Genomic DNA, 12,811 nt, shown 5'->3' on the forward strand with positions numbered 1-12,811 from the left:
TAATTGAGCGATAAAATGCTACTTTGTTGCTTAAATTAAAGAAAGGTTCAAAAGTTTAGTTTGACATTCACCTCTGCCTTTATAAAAATAAACACAGCCTATAAAATAACTTAAACGCCCAGAGTGCCGAGTTTTGTCGGGCCCTGGCTGTGCCGGGCCGAGCCCTGCGCCGCGGAGGTCGCCGCCTAGCACGGTCTGCAGATGGCAGCCTCCCGCGGAAAGCCCCGCAACGCCGCTTCCTGCCTGGGGGCGGCACTTGGGGCCCGCGCCCGGGTTTCAGAAACCTGTTCGAGCCGTTCCTTTATGGCGGAACGTTCTTATTTAGTAAATATTTATTCCCCTCTCCGAGGACTCTGCACTAATCACTGCCACTTCTCTTTAATAATAAATGGTGAACTTCAAATGCGGCAGAACTCAGCCGGCTAATCAGTGCTCGCCGGGAGGTGCAAAACTCTCTGAAGCCCACCGGTGGACATGAAAGACGGAACATTTCCTGTTCCAGCTCTCGGTGGCCCAGAATAAACTTGAGCCGAATGAGAGGATGTCGAGGCGGCGGCCCCCCGCGCGCCGGCCCGGGAGCCCGGGTTCCATCTGCCTGCAGCCGGGAGCTGCACCCCTGCCCGCTTCGCCCCGGGGATCCTCGGAACCTGCGGCTCTGCCCGCCACACAATCTGGGCTGCCGCTCCCTTGGGCTTCACGTGAAAGCTTCCTTTTAAACTCTCTATTTGGTCGCAAGCCATTTAGCCCTTTCCGTGGGCCCGGGCGAGGGGCGGAGAGCGACCCGCGCTCCTGGGAACCTGGGGGCTCCGCGCTGGGGACTCCGGGCCGCCCGCCTCGGCTCTGGCCAAGGGGTCAGCACGCGGGATGGTGTTTGCGCCAGCCTTCCAGCCCTTTGGTCTCCAAAGGCTTTTTGTATTCACTAGGGAAGGTAAAGGCCGCCCCTTTAATGATTGCATTTTGGAATGTAACAAACCATGAGGACCACCCGGTACGCTTGCATTGGCATCATACGACCCCCGCGGTCCCACTGTCACCCACGGCTGATTTGGAAATGCCACGGGGCCTTTGGACATAGGGACTTTTGGCCCAGACACAAGAATAAAAATACTGAACACGTCTTGAGACATAACTCATTTATCTACAATTCTGTTTACTCAAGGTGTAATTTTAATTCTATATTGCCCATTCTAGTGAAGACATGAGTGTTTGAAGCGGACTGAGTATAGTTTTCTGATAAGCCATATTTTAGCTTTAAATAAGAACTGCATTGCCTCCAAAGTATTCCATCTTTTGTGTAACAGAGACCCACAGATCCTAAGTGAAATTTGTTCTCAAATTTAACACATTTCTGTAACATATTTAAACCTGACTTAATTTAGAATGGGTTGCTGGCACCATTGGGATTGATATTAAAATGGTTTTGCCTCATTCACATCGAGCCCTGCAAATGTACTTTAAATTCTACGCTCTTAATAATCCCTAGCATGGAGAAAAGATTGGAAGCTCTTTTTCTGCAACCGCTCACTAAAAACAACGTGCACGGTTTCAGTGATGAGCTTGGAGTGCCCCTCTGTGGAAGAAGGTGGGCACTGCAATTTTTCTTCCTTAAGTTGACTTGCTGCTGTCTTGGGAACTGTGGTTCCTTACCTCTGCCCACCATGAAATCCGATGTTACTTTTCCATTAACTTTTGTGGATTCAACCTCATTCCTTTTTTTTCCATAGAAACTTAAATATGTGTTAAAAATAATGAATGAATCTTCTTGTCTCCTCTGCCCCCAAAGCTTTACAACTGATAATAAAAGATGAGAACATTTTCTTACAAAGCCCAAAGTTGGGTTAGTACCTATTCTGACATTTAGGACTAGACAGAACGGCGTGATAAGAAGCACAGATAGGGCCGGGCGCGGTGGCTCACGCCTGTAACCCCAGCACTTTGGGAGGCCGAGGCGGGCGGATCACAAGGTCAGGAGATAGAGACCACGGTGAAACCCCGTCTCTACTAAAAATACAAAAAATTAGCTGGGCGCGGTTGTGGGCGCCTGTAGTCCCAGCTACTCGGGAGGCTGAGGCAGGAGAATAGCGTGAACCCGGGAGGCGGAGCTTGCAGTGAGCCGAGATCGCGCCACTGCACTCCAGCCTGGGCGACAGAGCAAGACTCCGTCTCAAAAAAAAAAAAAAAAAAAGAAGCACAGATAGATACTCTCTTATGTGCCAGCAGTGGCTGCTACAGAAAGCTACTGAGACAGAGTTGGGGCTCAGGAAGAAAAGAATGATGTGATACAGAAAGGTGTAGAAAGTAAGTTACTCTCCCTCCAAAGAGTTAAAACCTGCGTTGTTGATCTATAACAGTGCTGGCCATTGGCTGATTGTCGTGAGTTCATTTCACTTACTTCAGTTTTAATCTCAAAAGTCAAAACAGCATATTCAGGCCAGGCAAGGTGACTCACACCTGTAATCTCAGCACTTTGGGAGCCTGAGGCAGGAGGATCACTTGAGGTCAGGTGTTTGAGACCAATCTGGGCAACGTAGCCAGATACCCATCTCTCAAAAATTTTAAAAATTAACTGGTCGTGGTGGCAGGTGCTTGTAGTCTTAGCTCCTTGGGAGGTTGAGGCGGGAGGATCACTTGAGCCCAGGAGTTCAAGGTTGCAGTGAGCCAAGATCACACCACTGCACTCCAACGTGGAGTGAAACCTAAACTTGGTTTCCCTCAGAGGTGATCAATCTTTATCTGAGTTGTATGTTCAAGTTACACTTTAATTAGAGATATTTTCCTTAGGCTGCTTTTAACTGCGACTAAAACCCAAAATCTGTCTTATACAATACATGAGTACATTGACTCATATAATCAAAAATTCAGCTCAAGCTTCAAGCAAGGGTTGATATAGAGGCCCCCATAGTGTCACCATAGTATTAATTTCTTTCCATTTTTCTGCTTTATTGTCCCAGATATTGCCTAAAGGTGGGTGGATGAAGCCACCAACGTTATCATGGCTGCTCGAAGGAGGTAACTCAATGTTCTCTAAGAAGGAGCAACACATGAAAATGGCTGTCATTTGAAAAATATATATTTTTATAAAAGAGAAAGTAATCTACAGATAAGACAGTATTTCAGAAGCAAAGCTGTATTTATTTTGAGTCTGTGTAGGTCCATGGTGGAGGAACTTGTCCTCCCTTTTGCTACCATATAAACATTTAGTATACCAATAAAAAGAGGCTGTGGTGAATCCCAACACACATGCCAGGCTTCACATAGCACACCAAACTCAGTGCTGGGAGACACGCGAGAGGATGCATGATCTTGACTCTCCATCATCTAGAGCAGTAACTGAGACCCAGGGCAGAGAAGTGAACATAAATTTCATCGTATGAAAACTGAAAAGGCACTTCAAAATGTAAGTGGGGATCAAGCCTCTGCACACCAAAACTTGTTTATTAGTCAAGAAACAACAACCGCAGGCTGAATGCACTGGCTCATGCCTGCATTCCCAGCACTTTGGGAGGCCAAAGTGAATGGATCTCTTAAACCCAGGAGTTTGAGACCAGCCTGGGCAACATGGGGAAAACCCATCGCTACAAAAAATTAGCCAGGCATGGTGGTGCACCTGTAGTCCCAGCTACTTAGGAGGCTGAGGTGAGAGGATCACTTGAGCCCAAGAAGTTGAGGCTGCAGTGAGCCAAGATCATGCTACTGCACTTTAGCCTGAGTGACAGTGCAAGACCCTTTCTCAAGACTCTGTGGTCTAATTTCAGATAGCAAGCTTATTTTTCTCTGATACCCACAGCTCCTGCTTGACTTCATATGATGTTTTCTAAATTGATACACACACATGGCGAAGAATGCATTCCATAGTGTAGGAAATATAACTGGTATATGAATATCAAATGCAGGATCTCACCAAGATTATTGTTTAGGATGAGCCTATAGTTTATGTATCAGTGATAGTCCATCTTTTATAATCTGTTTTTTAACTTTAATTTTAGAATTCACAAATAGCCATGAACCTTCCATAGAGTCAACCTTGCACATTGAAAGCAAATTGTACACGCTGCTGTATTCACAGAAAAGCTTTGGATACTCTGGATATGTATAAAGGTTTAAGAGAAAAAATTTCTAAAGCTTTAAAGGCTGTCAGTCTCATTAGTGTCAAGCCACTGATTTCTTTACCTTTTTTTTTAACTTTTTAAAGAAATGAAGCTCATTGGCTTTCACTCAGTAATGTTCTCACTCCTCTATTTGTTTTGCAAGGAACTTCAAGTGTCTTCTGTATGTAATCTTCAATCTGCCAAATTGTATGCATGACTTGTGTTGGTGTTAAAAGATAATTGCTCATTTGAACATTCTAAATCTAGCCTTCCATGGCAAGTTTACATTCCTCATGCAAGATAAAGTGAATGGGGAGATCATAACACTGGAGCTATGAGGAACACTGTTTGATCATGGTAAGATCGGTTTTGTTACTTAATTACTTTGTTTAAATTCATCTGAAGAACCAGTCGTAAATATTTTAAACCTTATCAAAGAAACACTTGAAAAAAGGGCCTCAGATTTCTCCTTCTGGCAGTAAAAGAGATTAAATATCCTGAAAGATCCTGCCCCTCAAAAACATGTAGATCCTGGATAAATCATCCTTTATTTCATTTCTGAATTAGTAAAGACAAGGGGAAATCTTCAATATCCTTCCAAAAAATAAATTTTCAAAAGGCAAGACAGTGAAAAATAATAAAAGGGGGAAAATGGGCTGGCCTAAAGACAAAAGCTACTATCAGAGCTGCGGTAGCTGAACTAACTCTTGGGCTAGAAGCAAATACAGGAACTGTACCTGAAAGTACTACTTTAAGCTAACATTCTCAAAGGACACTAAAGTATTGCAGGTCAGTATTTCCCCTGTTTCCTAGCAAAAGCAAAGTGTTTTCTGGAGAAAATTATCCCCTATGTATTCCCACAGGATTCTCACAGATTAAAAGGAAACAAATATGAACTCAAAACCAAAATCAGCAAATATGCATTGAAAGAAGTCACCCTTATTACAAGTCACCAGTAACTACAAATAGATTTAAGCCCCTAAGCAATTCATATTTTGGAACTGTCGGATATAGAATATAAAATTGCAATCTATGAACTGTTTAAATAATGAAAGATGTGTTCATAAAATGATTGTTAAGAGACTGTAAAAAAATGCAGATTTATAAAATAAAAGCAAAAAGGACTTTTGGAAATAAATATAATAGTTGAAAAAGAAAGTTTAACAAATAGTTTAAGTTGCAGATTAGCTGTGGATAAGAAAGAATTAGTGAACTGGATGATGTATCTGAAAGAAATATCCGGGATCCAGTATATAGAAAAAAAGAAGGTAAATATTAAGATAGATTAAAAGATATGGAAGATAGAATAAAAGGCTTTAATATATATCTAGTCAGAGTCCTTGAGAGGAGAATAGAGAAAATTGAGAGCTGCTATATTTGAGGAGAAAATGAATTTCTCAGAATTGATGAAATACAGGCCATGTATGGTGGCTCACGCCTATAATCTCAGCATTTTGGGAGACTGAGGTGGGCAGATCACTTGAGGCCAGGAGTTCGAGAGCAGCCTGGACAACATGGTGAAACTCCATCTCTACTAAAAAAACAAAAATTAGCTGGACTTGGTGGTGTTCACCTAGAATCCCAGCTACCCAGGAGGCTGAGGCAGGAGAATCTCTTGAACCCAGGAGGTGGAGGTTGTAGTGAGCTGAGAGCATGCCACTGCACTCTAGCCTGGGCGACAGAATGAAATTCCATCTCAAAAAAAAGGAAAAATAATTGATGAAATACATATGTTCATAAGTAAAGAAAGTCAATGTATAATAAGCAAGATAAGTACAAAGAAATCCATAAAGATACACATTTTAGTGAAATTGCAGACCACAAAAAACAAAAAGAAGATATTAAAAGTAATCTGAGGCCGGGCACAGTGGCTCACACCTGTAATCCCAGCACTTTGGGAGGCCAAGGTGGGCAGATCACCTGAGGTCAAGAGTTCAAGACCAGCCTGGCCAGTACTGAAACCCTTTCTGTACTAAAGATGCAAAAATTAGCCGGGCATGGTGGCAGGTGCCTATAGTCCCAGGTACTCAGGAAGGCTGAAGCAGGAGAATAGCTTGAACCAGGGAGGCAGAGGTTGCAGTGAACCAAGAGCACGCCATTTCACTCCAGCCTAGGCGACAAGAGTGAAACTCCGTCTCAAAAAAAAAAGTAACTTGAAGGAAAAGGAATGATGATTAGCATCGCAATAGTAGCAATAGAATGCTAAAGAAAGGGTTTAATAACTTTCAAGTATTTAGAGAAATTAACTATCAACTTAAAATTATATACTCAGCAAAACCATCTTTTCATAAATAATTCGAAAATAAAGAAATTTTCATTTTTAGATGAACAAAAAACTAGAGTTTGGCATCAACAGATCTTCATAGAAACTCCTAAAAGATGTGCTTCAATAGAAGAAAATTATTGCAAAAGTCTAAAATGCAGAAAGAAAAAATTGGTACAAATGTAGATAATTCTAAGATGACAACATATGCATGAAAAAGAGATTAAAAAGGATGAAGAGGAAGAAGTAGAAAAAAAGAAGGTGAGGAAGAGAAGGAGATATAATTTACAGGGTTTAAAAAATAAGGTATAGAACTAAAGTTTTTGCTTTCAATGGCATTTGAGTCAGAAGTAGGTAGCTGATTGAAAACTGTTATAAGATTCTTTTTATTTTTCAGATCATTTAACTTATTGATTCACTTTAATATTACTTAAGTTTAACATGTATGATAAGATTTCAGTAGTACTGAAAGAAAATAGTGTATTATGTTTAAGTAGTAAAGGGGAAACATTTGGTTAAGAAAAAAATTTAACCAGAAAAACTAAACTAATTTTTTAAAGACAAGGGAAGAAACAAGAGTGAAACAAACAGGGGAAATTTTACATTGATAGAAATAAGTACCAATACACCAACAATCACACCAAATGTAAAAGGAGTAAATACCAGTTTAAAAAAAAAAAGAAAACATAGCTATACTGTTTATCATAGTCATACTTTTAAAATGTGGGAAGGTTAAAAATACAAAGACAAAAGAAATACTAGACAAGTATCAAAATAATGCAGAGGCCACTACATTAATATTAGATAAAACAGAATGTTGGTGGGACCTCATCTCTACAAAAAACACAAAAATTAGCTGGATGTGGTGACGAATGCCTGTAGTTCCAACTACTTGGGAGGCTGAGGTGGGAGGATCACTTGATCCTGGGAGGCAGAGATTGCAGTGAGCCGAGATAGCGCCAGTCCACTCCAGCCTGGGTGACACAGTGAGATCCTGTCTCACAAAGAATGTAAGACAAAGAGCATTACTGGAAATAGAGAAGTGTACTATCTATTGATTTTAGTTTTCAATTCACTATGTGATTATAGCCATTTTAAACCCAGATATATATAAGAAAATTGCCTCAAAATCATTATAGGATACTTTAACACACCTCTAGTAATTATTGACAGCTTAGAAGATAGGAAATTTATAAAGATAAACAATATTTAAGCAATATACATTAAAAAGGATTGGTATTAATATAATTAACATATTTAGAATTGTACCCCTAATACCTAGAGCATACACATTCTTCTCAACACAGAAGCAATGTTTTCAAAAATCAACCACTTAAACACAGCCATACAGCAAGACTGGACGCATCTCAAAGGATGAGTGTCATAAATACCATATTCTCTGGCAACAATATCATCAAAAAGGAAAAAAACAATAACACAAATTTGATGGACGACTTCGAGTCACACATTCAAGAAGTTTTAATCAGAATAACTACAAAGAAAAGTATAACCTAGTACATCAGCGTAAAACAGCTGAAAACCAAAAACAAGAAGCAAATTTTTAAAGTAGTCAAAAGAGATACTATCTTCAAAGAAGCAACAGTAAAATAAGGGACCATCTTCTCAACAACAACCATGAATGTCAGAAGACAATGTGCTAAAAGAAAATAACAATAATGTAGCATTTCATACTCACCAAGAGTACCCGTCAAAGATAAAAGCAAAAGAAAGTTTCAGACCTACAAAGTGTGGGTGAATTTCTCACTAACAGACCTGCATTACGGGAAATGCTAAAGGGCGTTCTTCAGGCAGAAGTAATGGCCAGTGGTCCCAGATGGAAACTCAAAGGTGCAAGAAGAAATGAAAACCAACAGAGAAAATAATATAGAAGTAAATATAAATGAATATTTACAATATAAAATAATAAGAATATTGCTTTGTGGGGATATAGATATAGATATGACAGTAATAGCACAGAAGTCAAGAGAACAAGTAGAGTGAAAATGTTTTTCAGTGTCTGTGATTAACACAGCTGTTCTCAAAGTGTAGTCTCCAGGTTTGCATTTGCATCACCAGTATCACTTAGGAAATTGTTGGAAATGCAGATTCTCATGCCTCACCCCATGCCTGCTGAATCAGAAACCCTGATGACAGAACCCAGCAATCTGTGCTTTAACAAACGCTTAAGGCAATTCTGATGCATGTTCAAGTTTGAGAACCACTGGCCTGGGAAATCACAAAAGTGACAACTTACATAGATGTTTAATAAATTGAGTAGCATGTTGTTATCTCTATGGCAACCACTAAAAAGTAATAAAATAATATGTAATTACTTAACCAAGGAAGAGGGGACTACAATAATAAAAAATACTTAATCAAAATAAAAAACAAGAACTTTGAAAAATGAACAGAGGCAGTTCAGTGGAGAAAGGACAGTCTTTCAACAAATGGTGCTGGAACAACTGGGGATATTTAAAAAAAAAAAAAAAAAAAAAAAAAACCTAGACAGAGACCTTGCACCTTTCACAAAATGTGACTCAAAGCAGATCATAAACCTAAACATTAAAACACAAAACTGTAAAACTTCTAGAAGATAACATAGGATAAAATAGAGGTGACTTTGGGTTTAGTGGTGTGTTTTTAGATACAACACTGAAAGCACAATCCATGAAAAAAAATTAGCAAGTAGGACTTTATTAAAATTAAATACTCTTCAAAACACACTTTGCTCTGCAACTGATGGCATCTGTAAGACTCAAGGCAAAAGGAACTACAGAAGTACTCTAGTTGATAAAGTTTTTCCCCATAGAGGTATGGATTAAGAGTTCTAGTACTGCCTGATACTGCTATACAAGTATACAGGAATTCAACAATTAAGCAAATGGATAGCAGATGATAGGAGGCAGTTTTCTCACTATTGAAGTAGGAATTTATAGATAAGGAAAAGGAGGGCAGTAGAATGATGCATGTGGTAATGGATTAGAACTAGAGACATCGGTAAGAACTTCTATAATAATTAACAATATGGAAACAGATGGTTACACATAGAAATATTTATAAATATGTGTATATATACAAAGTAGTATACATACATATATTAATTGCTCTGTCAGGTGAGAAGCCTGCACAAAAAAAAAAAAAAAAAAAAACAACTACATCCCAATAGCAATGAACACACCTAGCACCCAGATCTTGGTTCCTAATATCATTCTCCAAAATAAAGGAATCAGGGCTCCCTGGAGAAATGAGTGACTAGGACTGGGGCAGGAAAATACAAGATGAGCCTGCAGTGTCTTATAGTGCTAGAAGTAAGAAACTGCATTCTCTCTCCCTTACTCTGTCTCTCTTCTTCTTTCTCTCTCTCTCATACACACACACACACACACACACGCATTAATGAGAGTATCTCAAAGGGGCTCAGGACCAAAAAGCTCCCAATGGCCAAAGCTAGAAAGATTTCAGCAATGAAATAAGTAGTTTGGGATTAGAGCCCAGAGTACAAAACACATATCCATGAGCTCAGATTTGATATAAATATATGATTAAGTAAGTTAATAAACACAGGAAAAGAAACAAATATTCAGTACAAAAAAAAGAATTCCAAATAAATTATATTGGTATGGTGACTAGGTTGGCCAGGCTTGGTGACTACACTGGCCCAGCTACACTGTTCCATACCTGCCACTGTCGGATTGGGCTGCTACCTCTGTGCCTGCCAGTCATGTTATTAATACTACTGCCGCTGCTGTCACTGCTGCTGCTGCTGCTGCTGCTGCTGGGACCTGGCCCTGGGTCCCGCGAGGCCTCCAAGAGGTCACACGTGCACCGACGTGGGATCCTGGAACTGGCAGGAACTGTGGGTTGTATTGACTCCCGAACCCCACTTGCCTATATGAAATACGGTTGCTATTGTGGTCTGGGAGGCCATGGCCAGTGCCGGGATGCCATGGACTGCACCAGCAGAGAACAAATGCCAAAAACACTCGTGCAGGTGTGACCAGGAGATTGCTAACTGCTTAGCCCAAACTGAGTACAACTTAAAGTACCTCTTCTACCCCCAGTTTCGGTGTCAGCAGGACTCACCCAAGTGCGACTGGCTAGCTTGACTTGAAATGTTCCTTTGCACAAAGAAATAAAACTCCTTCTCGCTAATGAAAAAGTATTATATTGTTACTTCATCCTAATGGAGGGGAACCACAATTTTCCACTCCTTAAGGGCTATGTATAAGGAACTTCCTTCCAAGGAGTACAGTTAGAAGGGGGAAATTTATGTGAGTATTTTTATGATAGGGACACTCAAGAAACAGTAACCCAACCAAGTGATCAAGGTCAATATCAAGCATCATAAATCACGTTGATAATCTTGATATTATCTGTGATGAAAATGGCACTTTTCTTCTATGATAAACCCATAAACCCAGTCTAATTGTGAGAAAAACATCTGTCAACCTAATTAACAGAGAGGGAGACTGTCTAAAAGAAAATGATGTTTATTTGGGAATAAGCGTTGCCATGGCAATAAGCATCCCATAGTAAACTACATGAGTATTCAGGGAAATAAAAGAAGAAAAAGGCTTTTAGAGGAAAAATGAGGAGTATACAATTGTTTTGACACTATTATCCTTGGCTACGAGGATCAATAAGAAGAGTAGCACTAGTCTGAGGTTGAACAGGAAGTTGCTGGGCAGATGTCCTCACAGGGGTACTTCTTTGTATATAGTTGCAATGACCTTTGTGCAAGGTTGTGGTTTCTGCAGGCTTCTGTGATAGTTCTTGTTACCAGGCATTTGGGAATGAGAAACTTCCCTTCGAGACCTTCCCTGGCTCTCTTTGTCAGGAATTTTAATGCAAGTGACTCCATTTTGATTCTGACAACTTTCACATAATCAATAGATTTGTGGAATTTATTCTAATTACATTGGAATTTTACAAATTCCAACAGAGGGCATCCCACAGTATACCACACCTGTATGCCTCAAAACTTGTCAAGGTCATCAAAAGCAAGGAAAATCAAGAGGAATCAGGAGACATGAGAATTAAATGTAATGTAGTATCATGGATGAAATCCTGGAACAGAAAAATGAGATTAGGTAAAAACTAAGGACATTTGGATAAACTATGGACTTTAGTTAGTAATAATGCACCATTATTACTGGGGGTACATAGAAACTCTGTACTATCTATTCAATTTTCCTGGAAACCTAAAACTATTCTAAAATAAAGTCTCATTTTTTAAGGCAAGATGACAGAAAAATAACATTGACTAGATGAGAAAAATGGAAAGCATATGGTAAGATGGTAGACATAAATACTTGCATTAAGTACAAAGAGATTAAATTCTTTCCATTAAAAAAACAAAGATCATCAGGCTGAATTTTCAAAAACTATTATATGTTGCTTATAAAAGAAAACTTTAATAAAATGCACAGAGGTGCCTCATGCCTATAATCTCAGTGCTTTGGGAGGCCAAGTAGAAGGATGGCATGAGACCAGGAGTTGGAAAACAGCCTGGACAACACACTGAGACCTTGTCTTGACAAAAAAAAATATTAAAAATTCGCTAGACATGGTGGCACACACCTGCAGTCTTAGCTACTCAGGAGGCATAGGTAGGAAGATTTCTTGAACTCAGCAGTTTGAGGCTGCAGAGAGCCATGATTGCGCCACTACACTCCAACCTGGGCAATACAACAAGACCCCAACTCAAAAAAAAAGGTACAGAAAGATTAAAAATGAAAGAATGGGAAAAGATATGTTATGTGAATATTTACCTACTATCAAAAATGCTTAGTAGGAAAAATAAACCAGATATATCTTTTTCCACTATTTTACTTTCAATATTTCTGTATCTTTAGATATAAGGTTGATCTGTTTGGGATGTACTAGATTAGATAGAGTTTAAGACAATAAGTTACTGAAAATAAAATGAACATTTCACAATAACAAAAAGGTCAGTTCACCAAGAAGATATGGTAATTTGCAATCTGTGACTACCTAGTAACATTGCCTCAATGTGTATTAAGCAAAAATTGACAGCATTAAGAGAAGAAATAAACACATCCACATTAGTGAGCTTTTTAAAATACCTATCTCAGTATTGCTAGGACAGGCAGGCAAAAAAGGGGTAAGGATATAGATTATCTTAAATATATGATTAACAACTTGAACTTAGAAATAGAAAACCACCCCCACAAATGCAGAATACAAATTGTACACGAAGAACGATACAAAAATTGTCTGGCTGTTCTACCATAAATTACATCTTAACAAATTTTAAAATATTAAATTAGAATATATTATCTGACTACAGAGGGACAAAACTAGAAATAAATAACAAAAATGATTATTAGGAAATGTCAATATGCTTATCAATTAAACAGGACAGTTCTAAATAATCTAAAGATCAAAGAACAAATCACAATGAAAATTAGAAAATAGTTTCAATTGAACAATAAACAAA

At 39.0% G+C, this 12,811-nt stretch overlaps 1 pseudogene; it reads left to right on the top strand.

Annotated features, from left to right (window-relative positions):
- The first annotated feature begins 9,970 nt into the window (after positions 1 to 9,970).
- Positions 9,971 to 10,457, top strand: LOC112426418 (group 10 secretory phospholipase A2 pseudogene; annotated as a pseudogene).
- The last annotated feature ends 2,354 nt before the right edge of the window (positions 10,458 to 12,811 follow it).

The sequence above is a fragment of the Macaca nemestrina genome, chromosome 2 (genome assembly GCF_043159975.1).
Source record: "Macaca nemestrina isolate mMacNem1 chromosome 2, mMacNem.hap1, whole genome shotgun sequence".
In the NCBI taxonomy this organism is placed as follows: domain Eukaryota; kingdom Metazoa; phylum Chordata; class Mammalia; order Primates; family Cercopithecidae; genus Macaca; species Macaca nemestrina.